An 18,119-nucleotide genomic window follows, 5' to 3' on the forward strand; every position below is an offset into this window, starting at 1 on the left:
ATGCATATCAAATTTAATGTTAAAAAAATGAATGCAAGAATGACTCTTGATGTATAAGGATGTGGCACCTAGTTAAACTAGGTATTCTAGAGGTGGAAATTAGGTGCGATAGCATTCTTGGCATGGGAGAAGGTGTCAGAACCAGCTTCACTACAGGAGATGGCATGTCATATATGTAGAAACAATGAGTAGATAAGCTTTGGTGGCGTGTTGAGTGTGTGCAAGCAAATAATGAGAAATAAGTCTAGAGAGGTAGATGAGTGGCTGCATGGGAAGTGTTTAAATTAACAAGAGTGTTTTATGTCCTAGAGACAATGGGTTCCACCAGTGAAACATTGTGAGGCGAGTGTCATATGTAGCTCCATTTGTACGTTAGAAGCATGCTCTGAAGCTTCATCACACACTGCTACCTTTGTAATGGTACTGTAGGGACATCTAAAAGAAGATGGAGTACATAACTTTCCACTGCTTCTTTCTGGCCACTTTGTGATTTCAAACTAATTCTTGATGGAAATGAAATATCATCCATTTCCTCTTGTTTTTCTTGTTCTATGGTAGCTTTTTCTGCAGGTTGGAGAGAGGGAGGGCAAGAATGTGTTGATGACCTGACTCAATGCAATGGTTGTTTACTGTGGCTCTTTTTTGTTTGACTACTTCCACAGCAGGAAGAAGAAGGTGGCAAAACTGTCTACATGGTAACAGCCTGGAGAACTTATTGACAGCCTTTTTCAAGACATTTCAGTCTTCTCTATAGGATGCCAGTCAATCACCTACGGAAAGGTCAGTCTGTGTTTTATGACTTTTCATCAACAATTTTAGGTGTTCATAGAAGGAGTTAAAGAATTTAGGGCTGGAAGAGTCCTTAGAGGTTATCAAATTCAACCTTTTTATCTTACATATCCTCCCTCAAAGAGGAGAAGGGTTTTTACTTCCACCTCCCATTTGCCACAATGATGCAGGAATAAACATTAACACAAATTATTAGTGATTTTGAATCTGAATTCACTCAGGATGGCATTTGGGGAAAAAAAGAAAAAAATAACCCACAAATTTACAGTTGCTGGCTCTGACTGTGTTAAACAAAGGGGCAAAGTATGTGACAAACCTCGAATTGAGACCACTGTTGCACATCTTAGATGACTCAGCTGCATATTATGGTATTAGCTGAATAATCAACTTGCTAGAGGCAAGAGTGGATGTGGGAACAGAAAACTGTCCCCACAGTTTTGAATGGTCAGTTTTGAATGGTCTTTATATCTGCTAGAAACAATGGGATAAAAGGACTTCTTAACCTTGATAAGGTTCCTAGCTGGTGGTAAAAGAACAGGTAAAAGCTCCCATATTCCATGGGAACCTGATATTTTTGCCATTTGAATAGTTACATGGACATCATTGTATTACTTTAAGAACCATTCTCTTAGGCTCTGCTGACAGAAGTTAAACAATAACTATAAAGTCTAACTTCCTAGAAAAATATTTTGCCTTTACCCTATAGATAACAAAGATGTGATCTGAGGTAAAATTCATACTATTTGGTTTTGAGCTTTTATCATTGATCAGACAATTTAAGTCTTGAAATTATAAAAGTCCAGGGGGACCAGTTCTGGCTATATATTACACAAAGGTTTAAAACAGAAAGGCCCCATATATACCAAAATCTTCCAAGGCAGCCACATCTTGTGGTAACAAAAAAGTAGAAACCAAGCGGTAGTTCATTAATTGGGGATTGGCCAAATAAAGTGTGGTATATGGCATATTATTGTTCAGCTGTATACAATTCTTTTAACTTTTCTTGACAAGGATATTAGAGTCATTTGCTATTTCCCTCTCCAGTAGATCAAGGTTAAATCACTAAGACAAAATCATTTGCCCAGAGTCCCAAAAGTAAGTGCTCGAGGTCACATTTGAACTCAGGTCTTCTAGACTCCAGGTCCAGTATTCAATCCACTGATCCAAGTAGGGCCTTAGTGAGACCCTTTATTATTCAGGTTGTTCATGTCTTTGTGGTTTCTAGTTTATACCTTTTCCTTTCTAAAATGTGACATATAGAACCATTTAGGTCAATATATAGTCTAACCCACAGCTTCTTAAACTTTTGCCACTTGTGATCCATTTTCACCCAAGAATTTTTTATGTCACCTGGATATACAGGTGTAGAAACCAAACATTTACAGAAAATAAATCAGAATTTTGTAAATCCCGCATTCAGTTTTAAAACCCCATGTGGATAAGAAGCTGGAGTCTAACCAAAGTCAGATTCCATGGTATCATCACCTCTCTGTTAAACAAATTCAAATATAAACCCACTAGGTACAAGTCTTTAAGCATAAGAAAAAAGAAAAGAAATGGCTTCTTCCATTTATATTAGGAGTTTATATTATTCTAGACACAGTGCAATTTAATATTATATTAGCTTTTAGCTAACATCACACTGTTGGTATTTCTATATCTCTTGTCTTCAGTGGACTGGCATGAGCAACTTATGTTGTTAATGTCTTCGTTTTCTTGCCCAGTACTTGGTTATTTTTGGTAATGTTTTTTAGGATGCTTCTGGCAGTATCAATTGTATTCATGTGAATTACCAGAAGTCATTAGTACTAATCCATTTTGATAAGTCTTATGAGGTTCTCTGTCATGTCTTAGATATATAAACTGTTAAGACTCCATTGTTATCAAGTTCAATAGCTCTCTTATTTAGCATCCTCATATTAAAAATTCATATAAGCTCCTCCTTTAATTCATGTTTTAACTCTCCTAGGACTTGCGCCAGCTGTATTTTAACTGGAGACTTTGCCTGTAGATCTTTTTGACTCAATCTCTTCTTCTGGGTTTGCATCTTAAGCTTCTCTGTCAACAAGATAGCTCTTTATGATTGTTCTTTTTTGTTTTTTTTTTTTTTTGTTTCCCCATTCTTACATTCTATTTCTTGACATTATACTTTTTGTTCCTGTTGGGCTCTGCTCACTTATTGGGAGGGGAAGGTAAGTCTAGTCTGACTTTCTGTCCTCTTATACCCTACTGTGCTTTTTTAATAGCTCCAGATGAGGAACTGCAAGCTTTCAGTGTTTTCCAAAGTAATGTAACTGCCCTCTTAATACTGAATTCTCTGTGTTCCTAATCTAGTATTGTATCTATTGGCAACTAGTTTTTATAGGACTGTTCTGTTCATTTTCCCATTACTGGCTCTTGTTTAATTTTCTGTATATGCCTTTTTACAATTTAAACTGTTGATGAGTTACCTTTCTCTCTACCTCATTCTCTTTAGATGTCTGCTCCCTTTACCTCATTGCAGTTGTTTTTCTTTGGACTTTCAGAGTTTCATTCTTGAGTGCTTGCCATTCTTGTTAGGCTGCAATTCTCTTGTCAAATTATAGTCTATGCCACATGTGCAAAAATGTTTATAGCAGCCTTTTTTGTAGTGGCAAGGAACTGAAAACTGAGTGGATGCCCATCAGTTGGAGAATGGCTGAATAAGTTATTGTATATAAATGGAATGAAATATTAATGTTTCTATAAGAAATTATCAGCAGGCTTATTTCAGAGAGGCCTTGAAAGACTTAAATGAACTTATGCTAAGTGAAATGAGTGGAAGCAGGAGATCATTATATATGACAATAACAATATTTGATGATCAACTGTGATCATATTTTTAACAATGAGATCATTCAGGGCAATTCCAATACAGTTGTGATGAAGAGAGACAGAGAGAGAAGGGTGAGGGACCACATGTGAGTCATAACATAGTAATTTTACCTTTTATGTTGTTTGCATAGGTTTCTTTCTTTTTCATTTTTCCCTTCTGATCTGATTTTTCTCTTGTGGCATGATAAATTCGAAAATATGTTTAGAAGAATTGCATATGTTTAAAGGATACTGAATTGCTTGTTTTCTAGGGGAGGAACAGAAAAATATGAAACATAAGGTTTTGCAAGGATGAATGTTTAATGCTATCTTTACATGTATTTTGAAAAATAAAAAATATTATTATAAAAAAGAATTTTAGTCCATGAGATCCTACCCATGTTTTCTCAGAATCTTTTGATCTTTCCTCATGTGTGGTATGCATGACTTTCTTTTCATTTATCACAGATTCTAAGATGAGGTAGTCTCTTTCCCTCCAATGTTCACCTTGCTTCCACTTCAATAACCATTTCTACTTTCCCATCTTTACATATTAAATTCCTGCTAGAAACTAGGAAAAATGAAAATAAACATTGAAAGTATATAATAGAAATAGTAGAAAAAATATTTAATTACTTAAAATGAAAACAAACTTTAGTACCCTAAGACCTATTCAAAGATTTTTCAGATATCCACCTCTGTTCAAATGAATGGATATATGAGTTGATGATCCCACTTGTCATCCTTTTTTTCATACTTCTTTCCTGTCTAAGCACATTTTCACAGTTCTTATTTAATAGTTCATACAGCTATATTTGAATATGAATACCACCTCAAATTGGGATTTCATGCTCCTTGCCCAGCCCTACTCCAAACTAATGAGGTAATGTTCAATTCCAATAAAGTTATCAGCCATCTTTCCTCTGAATGAGTTATTTCCTATTCTGAAAAGAAAGATTTGGGTGCATTCAGGTAAAGTCTGCTTCAGCATTTTAGAACCGACTACAGGCTCAAGTTATTTATTCTTTGTGGTAATAAAGAGAAAACACTAAACCTTCTTTCAAACATGAGGTACTAATGATTGGAAAGCACTTTGAAAATGAAAAGCAAGCAGTCAGTCTTTCTAAGGCAAGTGGGTCTTGTAGAATGTGTTGTTAGCAGTGCATTTGTATGGGTAGTGCTTAGTTGAGTCTAGGATAATAACTATTAAGAACAAGATTCGCATATTTAAAGCTATCCATATCTATAATGGACTGCCTCTGTCATTATAAGTCTTCAGTGTAAGCTGGGCTAGTGATGTTGCACGGGGAGAGGTTTATTCCAGTGCTGTTTCAAATAGATGATCTCTGAAGTCCTTTGTGATTCTGATATAGTATAAAGAGCACATTTGGATTTAATAGCAACTTTTATTTGGGAGGCCTTGGTTCTAACCCTCACTCTTTCATTAATTAACCATATGAACTTGGGCAATCTGTTTTACTTTTGCACGTCTCAGTTTCTTCGTTTATAAAATGATGAGGATGAAAGAATATAAGGGGAAGGAGTCTTTATTTGACATGAAACTCTTAGAAACTGGTAAAATAATTTGGTAAAAATAGATTGATTGATTGATCTTATGTCTCATACCATAATGAATTCCTGAATATAAATTTTATATAAATATAAGGGTTACTAAATGTTTTTAATTTGAGGAAAATTAAAGAAAACACCTTCCCAACTCTGGATAAGGGTGAAATTCTTAAAACAATTGAAGACTGAAAGTGATCATAAAAGATAAAATAGGTTGCATGAAAAAATGCATGATCAAAAGTAATTCATTTAGTAGGAGAAAGACAATTCTTGTGTGAGGAAAAGTAACCTTGCATCAAATGTTTCTAATAAAGGTATGATATTTAAGAAGGAAAAGATGTATGAGGAATTAACACAAATACATAAAACTCAAAAGACAGTCAATAGATAGTCAAAGGATATGAACGAATACTTTTCAAAAGAATTACAAGCTTTCAATAGTCATATAGCATTTTACTCCAGACCACTAATAATAAGAGAAATACAAATTTGAACAATACTGAGGATTCACTTAAAACTCAATAATTGGGCAAAGGTTACAAAATTTGAAGGTAGTCATTGTTAGAGAGACTATAACAAGACAGGCATGCTAATATACTGCTGTGAATTGTTTGTTTTGATAAAGAATTGAAATTGTGTATGAAAAGTGACAAAACTGTTTATAAGTTCTCATCCAAAGTATTTCTGAGCATATACTTTGAGGAAATCAAAGGTACAACATTCTCACATATACCAATGTTTGTATTCATAGTAGCACTTTTCGTGGTAAAGAAGACCTGAAACCAAATGAGAGTACTCATAATTTGAGGAATGGTCAATTAAATTTTACATATAAATGTCATTGTATTGTATAAAATACTAATATGAGAAAATCAGAGAAATAAAAGGAGAATTTTATGAACTGATACAGAGCTAAGTAAACAGAATAAGGAAAATAATATAGAGCGTGAATATAATATCAATTAAAAGAAAGACCAAATAAAGTTGAATACTGCATAATTCCAATAAGATCAGTAATTGCATTGGAGAAATGACCATGATATAAAAATAAAACGTATTTATAAAATTTTATACGGTTAAAAGGCAAACCAAGAGAAATAAACAAATAAATAAATGACTAAAATGAGGGCTTTGGGCTAAATGATATCTAAAATCCTTCCTAGTTTCAAAATCCTTTGAAAAGATCATCTTTTCTCCAATCTTTCCTCCTACTGGCATTCTATATAAGGAATAGTAATATTCCTTATGCCTAATGGCACCAACATTTCCCTAGTCATTCATTCCTCAAACCTAGAAGTCATCTTTGACTCTTCATTCTCTATTACCATCCCATATTCAAGCCATGCCAAGTTTCATTTGTACATCTGTAATACACCCTTCCACTCTCCTCCTATATTTATTCCCTTATCTTCCTTCCTAGGGTCACCGTCGTATTTTCAAACACTTATTGGCTCACATGACTTCTTGCATCCTTATATGTCTCCTCACCTAATATTTCTATTCAATCTGCTCCATCTTACAGGGTGCTGCCGTATTCCTTTTTTTCAAGCATGACTCTGCTCATAGAATACACTTCTTAAAGAACCATGAATGGCCTCCAATTTCTTAGACAATAAAAATCAAACTACTTAGTCTGACATTTAAGGCTTAATCTTTCCAATTTTCTCTCACCTTGCTCTCTGACAAACAACTTGTAACCTATTCAATCTGGACTATTTTTTAGAGGAAATAAGAACAGGAACTATGTCATCTTAATGAGTCACATACAGTGTTCAGCAACAAGTCTTGTTCAACTGATCTTTCTTGAACTTAATGTCTTACATTTATATGGCATGTTATTTAAGTGATTTTCCATGATTTAACTTTAAAGTTCATAATCACTCTTTGAAGAGTGATACTTTATCCATATTTTTCTTATGAGAACTGGACTCAAAGAGATGAAGTGTTTTTCTGCTCTTTATACAGGATCATACCCCAGATCTTCTGATTTCCTCATACTGCCTTTTAGTGATTCCTGTGACTTAAAGAGAACATCAAAACTAATTTTGATTATTTGCTTTGCATAAATAAAGGAGAAATACTTAAATCATCTAAGCAATAAAAATTACTCTCATATGGATTGGAGAGGTCCTTAATGATATTTTTCTAGCAATGAATCCTACATTAAAAGCTGTCCATCCTTTGGGGCTAATCATGTTACTGCTCGCAGGTTAGGCATTCAATGCTTTCGTATTCCTAACTCTTAGCATAGTGCCTTTTATAGAGTAGATCCTTAATAAATGTTTGTGGATTGATGCTATCCCCTAAGTTACTTATGGGGGGAAATTAGAGTAGATGTCTTCCTGAATTTCTCTTGCCATGTTGTTGACAAACAGGAATTCCTTTTGAAAAAAAAATCAGATTAGCAGTTACTACATTAGCTAGTTTGAAAAGCACAGATGATTCAGTGAGCCCACTTTCCATTCCGTGTCTCTTCTTTTCAGAGCAGAGAACAGGCATCTGTACTCAGGCATCCTGTTTTATATGCTTTCCATATTAGATTAGAAGCAGCACTGTTTGTAAAAGAGAATACTATGGAGCATGAATAATGAAATACAATGATTACAAATGGGTGTTATTTGTTTAGAGTGTTTTTATGTTGTTTATCACTTGTCTTTTTTCTACTGTGTTGTAAGATGAATGTTTTCAATAGGAATTAGGTTGTTTTGGTAATTCATTATGTTTAAATATATTGAAGGAAATATACCTATGCTAATGGCATTTGGGGCATGTATTGGAAGATTTATACTAGTTAGACTCATTATGGACATTACTTATTTTCTCATACATCTGTTCAGCTGCCGTCAGAACATACAAATATGCAGCATTTCTGCAAATTCATATTGTGTCACTTTGGGTATTTTGAACTGAAATATGCAACATTAGTATTCTAAACTGACTTTGTCATGGAAATGATATTCTATATCTTCATCCATTCTGTTCTTCCTTCCCTTTTCTCCTGAAATGAAGAACACTTCTGTAGGAGAAACAGGAGGAAATGAGCAGTATGATCCAGGAAACCTGGGTTCTAATCCTAGCTTTGTTACTAATAGGCCCCATCAAGTTGAGCGAATCATCTAATGTCCTTGGGCTTCCATTATTTTGTAAAGTTGTGGTATCAGACTAGATGAATTCTAAGATCCTTTGTAGTGCTGAAATTGTGAATCTAAACAAAAAAAGAAAAAAATGGAATCAGGTTAGGTATAGTAGGACTTGTATATCGAAAAGGAATTGAGCTTCTTGAGAGTGGAACTATCTAACTCTGGTTTCTGTATACTCAGAGCTGTGTCAGGTACTCAATAGGTGCATAATAACTGTTTGTTGATTATTTGATTGAATGAGGATTAGCACTGAGAGTACACAATTTAGAACCTATCTAAAGAGATTTGTTTAGTTATCTCTTTCCATAAGAATCATCTGGTCTTTTTAGTGGATTGCAGCTTATAGTGCAATCCACAATGGAATATGTCACCAAGAAATTAATGTGCTTTCAGGATGCATTAATGGAGGCATAACATCCAGAAGGAGAGAACTGGTAGTTCCTAAGGTCTCTGCCTTGGTCAGACTGCACCTGCAATATTGTGCTCAGGGGCATCACAGTATAAGCAGACATTGATATACTAGAGAATAGATAGAGCGATCTGAAGCCTTGATGCCATGCTTGCTATTTGAAGATTGGTTATAGGAACCTAGGACTATTTAGCCCAAAGACAAGAAGCATTAGAGGAAGCAAGGAAGCTATCTTCCAGTATGTGAGGGGTTATCATGTGGAAAGGGGATTAGATTTCTCCTGCTTGTCCCCACACAGCCAAACCTGAAACGAGTGAGTAGAAGCTGCAAAGAGACCAAATCAGATATGACGGCAGGAGAAAACATTTCCTCATGTAAAATCCTCATAAAGTGGAATTGGCTGTTTGGAAAGGTGGTGGACTCCCTCTCACTAAAAGGTCTTGAGTGGCAATCAAAAAGCACATATTTTTATAGTGTAGATTTCTTCTCCAATATCAACACTGAGATCCCTTCCACCTCTAAAGTTCCGTGATTCTTCTATCTTGCCCAAGACCCTCATTTTGCAAATGAACTGGGAATAGAGAGCTTATGTGATTTATATTTACACAAAGTCACAGAGAGCTGAGCTATAAAACCAGACTTTTAGAATCTGTATTCCTTATTTGGGCTGTTACACCAGGCCACCCTGACTTTCATTATCATTTGGGTATTGCATTTGAATGTAGCTCAAAGAGATATTCGAAGTTCACTTTTTGTTAGTTCAGAGTATTGTTAAGCTTTTGAGAACAGGCTTTACAACCCCCTGTGGGGGACATCCTAGTTGCACTGTTACTAGTAACCTCTCTAGTAATCCCTCCTAGTAACCTGTGGCATAAAACTTTTTAGTTCAAGAAAACAAAACAAAACAAGTTCCCTGGTTTCCTTTTGTGTCGGTCCAACATTTTTCATGCTCTAGGGGAGTCTCTTAGGCTCCTATATGGTGTCATATTGACCTGATGGACTAAGGAATGACATTTACTAGATTGGCCATCTGACTCCTGGCTATCATTTTCCAGTGGAAGGTACTTGGCTAAGAAGAGAGAAAGACAGTCCTTCTAGAGCAGAGGCATGAGGCTTCTATCAGAATGTACCTGTGTTAGCTTTTCTGCCATTTCTAATTGGTGGCCTTTGTTGAGAGGGTAGACTATAGGTGGTGACATCCACCAGTGGAAATGTGACATCCTGAGGCAAAGGCTCCTGGAAATCAAAGCTGCAAAATTAGGCAGTCAAAATAGCTCGTGTTTCCATAGTATTAAAAGATTTGCAAAATGTTTCTCTTACAACAGCCCTATCATAGGTTGGTTGTTCATCCTTCATTTTTGAAGAGGACCAATGGCATCATTAGGGGATGTGTGGATTTGTGTGTGGATTAGATTTTAACTGAAGCAGTGTGGCAGAAAGTCCTCAGCCTCAGTCTCTCTTCCAGAGTCATTGAAGTCTGGTCAAAAGACAAAAGTCAAGATAACTGAGGATGCAGTGGATGACGTTGACACCTTTGATATCTGCGGAAATTCTAAGTGTGTTCCACAAAACTTGCTTTAGCCACCTTCATAGCCACTGGAACAAACTGTTTTCATCCACCCATTTTTCTGAGGAAGTTTTCCCATGTTTGAGGTAGACATCCCCCAAATTACTATTGGGTTTGAGGCCTGCTAGTTACTCTCAGCCTTGTTTAGCCTGTTTGCTGAGACACTTTTAAGGGGCAAGGCCACTGTGCATATTATTGCTTCTTGGAGTGACACGTGAGAGTTGAATAAAAAAAATGGAGACTGAAAGTGCATAAAGCAGCCCTGAAAATGGCTTAGCAAGTCATTATACCAAGATGCTAGTCCTTCCTGAACATGTCATACACTCCAATAACATCGGTAATATCAGTATGAATATCCTTACTTTTCAGTGAAAGACCAAAGCTTGGTAAAGCCCGCCCAAGTGAAGCAGTTTGCCAAAGGTCACCGAGTGTCCTGACGCCAACAAAACATTGACTTGTTCAGGGCATTGCTTAATGTTTGGTCTCGGTAGTTCTACCTCCAAGTTCCTGAAGTATATAAGGCTCTACTGGATATTTAGGTTATTTTAAGACTGCAAATTCTAACCTAGTGAATGTCTTGATGTAGCTTCATAGAAACCTATCAAGAAACAGCCAGGATTCCTCAAAGCCAAAGTTGACCTGAGAAGCATCCCATCTTGTCTCTAACCTTTCTGCTACTGCCTACCAAAAAATGAAATCCTAAGATCATAAATGTAGAACTGGACGGGATCTCAGAGGTTTTGTGCTAACTCTTCCCTCCTTCCATCTTAGAAAAGAAGAAACAAAGGCCTAGAGCAGAAAAGTGACTTGCTTGCTGTGCCCAAGGTCACACAAGTGACCCTCTGAGCTAGGAGATTTTAGTTAACTGCATTAAGATTCTGGCTTTTGTGCATGTGACCTTTAGCTTTCTGCTCTGAGACTAGAGCTTGGTTCAACACAAAATCACTCATTTAGGGTGCCAATGCTGTTAAATATAGGAAAGGACACGAAAAAGAAAATCTGATTCATTTTCCTTTTCCATGTCAGAGCAAGGATTTGCTGATTTATTATTTCCAAATAACCAGCAAACATTTTCAAATTTTCAAAGTCTGAGTGTAGTAACGTTCCTCCCATGTTACATTGTACCTCAAGTTGGCACAGATTGTCTATGGGAGGTCCTGAATTCATTCCCCTCTGCATCTAATTAGCCTATGACCCTCAACTCTTTCTAGGGCTATTTATGCGCATCCTCCTTAATAAGCTACTATGACCTTTCCTTTCTTTGTCTTCTATATCAGAACCCCCTATCTTCCTTCCCCAGAACTAAACTGTCTTCTCATAGGTCCACTTCAAATATGGGTGGCTACCTAAAGCTCCAGAAGGAGAAGTTTTTTTCACCCACTAAAAATGACTATTAGGAGATATTCTTGAGTTTGGCTACAACAGATGTTCTTGCAGTGCCTTTACATCAACTGAAGAATAAAGAATGCCTTTTGAGAAGGGATCAGGACAAGTTGCTTTCAAGTTTGAATACCTAAGTCTTGAATCGCATCTCTGTTATCTATTGCTTGTGTGACCTTGAGTGAGGGGCTTCCCCTCTCCAGGCTATAGTTTTCTTAACTGCAAAATATGAGGGTTGGGTTAGATTCTCTCTCAGGATTATCCCAGCTCAAAGTCTATTAAGATGTGATCTATAGTTGGTTGGCTATCTGGTTATGGGATATGATTCCAGCATCACCATGGAAAGAGAGGCCCTGTTTTCTGATAGGACAGTCAGCAAGCTATGCCCTTATTGTAGTGTATGATTCACTAATCCCTACATTGATGCTTATTTTTGTATAGTAAGTCAGAACTATGAAGCTGGGTTTCATCCCTGTGGACATTGGTCTGTTCCCCTGGCAGGTTACTTTTCCCAGCCCCCCCAAAAAAAATGTTTTTTTTAAACAAAGTAACTTTCTGCTTAAATGAAGGGCCCCACAATTCTTCCCAGTGTTTTTCCTGTAATTTCTTGTGCCCAGAAGAATCTTGGCTGTAAACTTAATGACTAATGAGAGGTCTGCAGAAAGGGTGCCCTGAGACTCACCTTTTTAATGCTACCTTAAAAAATCTGTCTCACCAATTTCTTTCTGCCCTCTTCAGTGGGGAAATGCTGTGGCAGGAAGTTATTTGGCCTCTGGGCACCTAAGAATAGCATCATGTTGGTTCTACTGAGTATAATACCTTAGCTGTTTGTTTCTACTACTTCAGGTCACCTCACATTTGGAGGGGGAAGGGGAGAGGGAGGGGGAGAGGGAGAGGGAGAGGGAGGGGGAAGGGGAGAGGAAGAGAGAGAGAGAGAGAGAGAGAGAGAGAGAGAGAGAGAGAGAGAGAGAGAGAGAGAGAGAGAAGTGAGAGTGTGTGTGTTATTATTCTCCTTATTACTGTTTTTCTACCCAAAACCTTTTCCCTTAAAAATTTCTCTCTTTCCCTTCTCCATTACTATCCTCTGTCTTTCCCTTTAGGATTTTCCTCTCCTACCCAAGGTCCTCACACATTTTGATATCTTACATTTACTCTTTAAAATAAATTATATTAATAACTTGTTTTCACCTCCCAATCTTTTTCTGATGTATTCCATCTGGCCTCCATTTCCTCTCCACAGATACACCTTAGGGAGCCTTCTTTTGTAACAAAGAAAAACAGTAAAAGTAAAACCTATTGGGGAGGACAGAGTCTGACAACATATGTAGCATTCCATACCCATAGTCCCTTTTTCTCTAAGGAAAGTTGGCTGACACATATCTTTATTTCTTCTTCAGGGCCAAAGTGGATCATTGGGATTATATATTTTATTATTTTTATTTCTATTATTGTTGTCTTTGTGTAGTTTCTCTTCATAGCTTTCTTACTTCACTTTGCCAGGCCTTACAAGTTATTTTGAATTTTGAATTGGTTTCTCCTGTATTGTCTGATGTTCAGGTCCAATACTCCATATTCATATAAGCCCCTGACATCTTCTCTTCTAGTATATGTTTATATAGCTTGAAGATGTCTGGTGTTTTAATTAACCTAAAATAAATAAATGCTTCCCTTTCTTCTAACATATTTAAATGTAATATGCCAAAATGTCCACCCATGCACACATATACTCAAATGATAAGTTTATCTTTCATGAATATTAACGCCATGATATAACAACAGCCCTTTAAGTTTTTGCAGCACTCTAAGGTTTTACAAGATGTTGTCCATAAGGTGTAAGTATACAAACATTGCTACCCCCATTTTAAGGCTTGGAAGATTACATAAGTTGCCCAGTATCACCTTGTTTTCTTATAGTAATAGAGCTAAAATTTGAATATAGATCCAGTATTATTCTGTTACACCAGATTGTCATCCTGTTCATTAGCCTGTAAGATTGGGGCTGTGTAATCTTCCTTGGTAGGGAGAAATATGAGAATAGGAAAAGAATGAGTTAAGCATTGAGAAAGATGAGATCCGTCTTTTATCCTTCCTTTGAATCATAAAAAGCAATATTGGCTAGTGCCATCTGATTGAGGAAAGCACGAGTAATGGGAAGATGGCTTCAATGACCACCATCTTCAGAGATAAAACTACCGAAAGAGATGGAATGTTCTGAGTAGTCAACCATAAAGAGATGAAAAGAGCTCTTAGTGATAGCTACAGAATGGAATAGAAAAGGCAACCTCTTGAGCTATTTGAAAATACCAGCTACCCCAGGGAACCAAATCTGAGGCCTTTGTCTATTTCATAGGACAAATACTACTTAGCCCTTCTATGTATCACTATGTGATATATTATGATCCCCATAGTGATCTTTGATTCTATAATCAAATAGCAGACATTTCAGTAGTACATTAAGGTTTGCAAAGCCCATTTACATCCAGTATCACATATGATCATCCTAACAACTCTGTGACTCGTTCTAATTAACAAAAGAACAACTTGCTGCTCATAGAGAGAAAATGCCCTGTCCATGTTTGCACATCTAGCAACTTTCAGAGGCAGGTTTTGAACCCAGATATCTGAACGAAATTGACTCATGTAGAAAGAAATTTAGAAAACAAAGAATCAGGAGAATACTAGATGATTTGCCTGAACTGATGCATAATGAAATGAGCATAGCTAGAAAAAATTATAAACAGGAACTCTAACAATGTTGTTCTTGTGTGTCCTTCGTTGTCAAAGAGGACCATGATATCAGGGAGGTGCTGCCATGGTATACAAGTGAATTGGAATGAAGTGAGGGAGGATTGTGTGAGGTCACCCACCTCACTTTCCCCTTCATTGCCTTCTGAGTCCTGTAGCAAGATATAGATCAATATGACTGGAGACTGAAAAGATCACTAAGTGGAAGTCAACTGCTTGATGACTGAAAAATTAATGATGATCCCAGAAATTCAAGAAGGAAATTTATCTCCATCAGCAGAAGTGTGAATGACTACCAGGGCAAAATTCTGCACACCTGCTTAGAAATAGTCATTATGCCACATGTTTTTGCATAGCCATTTTTTCTTTTGGGGGATGTAGCATCCTACATGATGATCTTCTAAAATGACTATAATACAAAACAAGTCATCCAGAAAAATGTACTTTTAAAAAAGATTGGGTAGGTGGCAGATAGCTCTCTCAGGCTAATACAAAGGGTAATATGAATGAAGAACTCAAAGTTCCTTGACTACAGCCTGGCTTACTTTTGGGACCATCCAGGACATATAAGAGTGGCTTTGCTAAGGAAGTGTTTGGTTAAGGTTCTGTTTGTCAACTTTGTTTTTCTACCTTTTGGAAAGAAAGAGAGGGGTGATCTTCAGAAAGCTTTGGAAGTGTATATACACAATAGATAGGATAGCCCGTAATACTTCTTTTAACTTGAACGACTAATCTGTTATTCTATGTTTCTGCCTCTCTGCTGTATGTAAATTATTGTTAACACAAGCTTGGGACCAGTTGGAAAACAAACAAGGATTCTGAATGCTTTTCTATGAATGTTAACTAGACGAGCCTGCTCTCCTTGGGCACTGTTACTTAGATGGCAGACATTTCAGCAACACAGTCTTTTTGGTTTTTAGTTTTTCATATGAATAAGTCCAAAGTATGGCTGAAAATTTTCAGCATTCCATAAAGTACGTAAAAGAGCATTAGATTTGAAGTAGGAAGACTTGGATATAAATCCTGGTTCCACTATTAACTAACCTGTGTCATCACAGACAAGTCTCAGCCTTTCTGTCTCATTCTGTTTCTCAACAGAATACTGTTGGACTAGATTGCCAAAGTAAACTAAACTTGTGATCCTGTGATCAGTCAGTGAATTGATACACATTTTTTCCACTGTCTCCCATGTTCTGAGCACTATGCTAAGCTTTGGGGATACAGAAAAATGCAAAGACATTTCCTGCCCTTGGTGATCTTACAATACAATACAATAGGAGACACAACATGCAACAAATATATACAAAGCAAGCTATATATAGGATAAATAGGAAATATATAGAGAGAGTTCTTAACTATAACCATTGCCTGCCTGAATGAAAATGCATTTTGTTACAAAGGTGGCTAGTTGTCTCAGGCACAGTCCAAACCCTGGGGCATTCTTCCCTCTGTGACATGAAAATTGAGTCAATGGCAGGGTGAAGCATATCTTGCCCCTCGGTTTGCAGCTGTGTTCACTGCAGAGCCATTATCCTATTGCATTATCCTGCCTTATTGCTAATGGTTTTTGCAGAGCCTCAGGTGTCCAATAAATGTTTGCTGATGATGGAGGGAAAACAAACAAAGAAACGGGGTGTGAACCAGTAATACTTCCCATTTCTGGAAATTCATGGAAGTCTGCATATTATTTAGTTCCTCCTCTTTAGCTGTCCTGTTCTCATTGGTAAGGCTTCTTTGTTGTAATTGTGGTTGTCCTCTTTTATTCTCTTCCTGCCTACTCTCAAAGAAATTGACCTTTCATCATTTCATAGACTAGAAGCATTGGCTGGGAAGTTTAAAAATAACAGTTCTGCCAGTCGTGAGCTATTATTGAATGTTTTGCTTAATGTTCACTGGTTACCTAAAATCATAGAATCTAAGAACTGAAAGGAACCTTTAGTTCATGAGTACGAATCCATTCTCTAGGATCTATGAGCAGAGACACATGTTAGATACATAGGACAACATGCCCAGAGACACACAAACATACACATAAATACACATCTCAAAAAGTCCTGAGTTAGGGAAATCCTGAAGGTTTTTTAGTGGAAGAGTGACATGGGCAGAGAGGTACATTCTGGTAATTGCTTGGACAGTGATACTTGGAGAAAGGAGAGCGAGGATACTCCTAAGGGGATTCGATATAACATCTGTTTAAGTACAAAGTAACGGGCTCCTGAATCGGGATGATTGGTTGCATGTGGAAATGGAGAGGCCAGGCTACAAGAAAGAATTAATCACAGAATTTGAGAGTTCTAAGGAATCTCAGTGACCATCTAGTCTACCCTATACATGAAAGGACTCCCTGCTATCACTTGCCCAGTAAGTGACCATTCAAGCTGTACATGGAGGCTATAAGGAGGCAGACTCCAGAATTTAAGGAAGCCATGGCCTCTCCTAAGGTAGCCATGATGCTCTTGGATAGCTTTAGTTGTTAAGAAATTTTTCCTGAATTTGACTCTTTGTAACTTCTGCACATTGTTCCTGGGCCTGCTTTCTGGAGCCAAGTAGAAATAAAATAATTAATGGCTCCTCCACTGGACAGCTCTTCAGATACTGGAAGACAGCTCGCCTATACCCATTGAAACTTCTTTTTTCCTCATGTCATGCATTCAGGATCCATCACCATTCTGATTGCCTTCTTCTGGACATTCTCCAGTTTGTCAAGGACCTTCTTAACTCATGTTTCACAGAATTGAAAGGCAAGATTTCATATGTAGTTGGACAAGGGCAGAGTACTCTGGGAATCTCACTTTTTTTTGCGAATGATGCCCCATTAGTGTAACCCAAGGTCACATTTGCTTTATTTTGTTGCCTCTTCCCAATGCTGATTCAAATTGAGCTGACAGTCCACTAAAACCACAAGATTATATTTGTAAAGTTGATTTTTTTTGCACCCAAGTACAAAATTTACCTATATTCCTAGTGAATTTCATGTTGTTAGGCTTGCCTTTCAGAATCCTGATTGCCATCTAGCATGTTGGCTATCCTTCGCTGCTTTCTCATCTGAAGACAAAGTGGATATTCCCTCAATGATTATATTTAATTCATTGATAAAAATGTTAATCCATATGGGATCAAGCATAAATACTCAGGACAATCCACTATAAATATTCTTCTATACTGACATTGGTCTGTGAACAACTACTTTTTGACTCTTCGTCTGAACACTTCTAGAATTGTTTTAAAAGGCAGAATAGACAATTTTTGGCATCTAAATGGCTATAAGGGAAAGAGTCACATATGATTGCAAGATTACAAGATTGGTTGACTGGAAGTATGTTGATGAAATAGGTAAATTGATGGAAGGAGGGAAGGTTCAAACTAGGAAATAATGAGCTATGCCTGTGCTTAGCAGACACTGCATGTAATTGGACGGTGCTTTACAGGATAGGGTAGAGGTCCTAAGGAAAGTCAGATATTATGGTTTTTCAGTCTTTTATTTGCTCTCTGTCCTGCTATCCTTCTCCCCTCCATCCAAAGTGACTTTTCTTGGCTTTCTTTCTAGAATATCAATTTCATAATGAGCCTTGGATTATTTTCTTTTCATTAGATGGAGGAGATTCCTTGGACCTCTCACTGAATACAACTTGAAGCCTTAGTTGCTATATCAAACCAGTAAGTCTTCTAAGGGATTTATTTACCCTCT

General features: G+C 37.0%; 1 long non-coding RNA gene across 1 annotated transcript in view; it reads left to right on the top strand.

Moving 5' to 3' along the window:
* Positions 1-663: 663 nt before the first annotated feature.
* Positions 664-18,119, top strand: part of LOC116420257 — a 72,192-nt gene continuing 54,736 nt past the window's right edge. The window contains exon 1 of the long non-coding RNA XR_004230558.1: positions 664-780. This is a non-coding gene — a long non-coding RNA (uncharacterized LOC116420257). The remainder of the gene's footprint in view (positions 781-18,119) is intronic.

The sequence above is a fragment of the Sarcophilus harrisii genome, chromosome X (genome assembly GCF_902635505.1).
Source record: "Sarcophilus harrisii chromosome X, mSarHar1.11, whole genome shotgun sequence".
Classification (NCBI taxonomy): domain Eukaryota; kingdom Metazoa; phylum Chordata; class Mammalia; order Dasyuromorphia; family Dasyuridae; genus Sarcophilus; species Sarcophilus harrisii.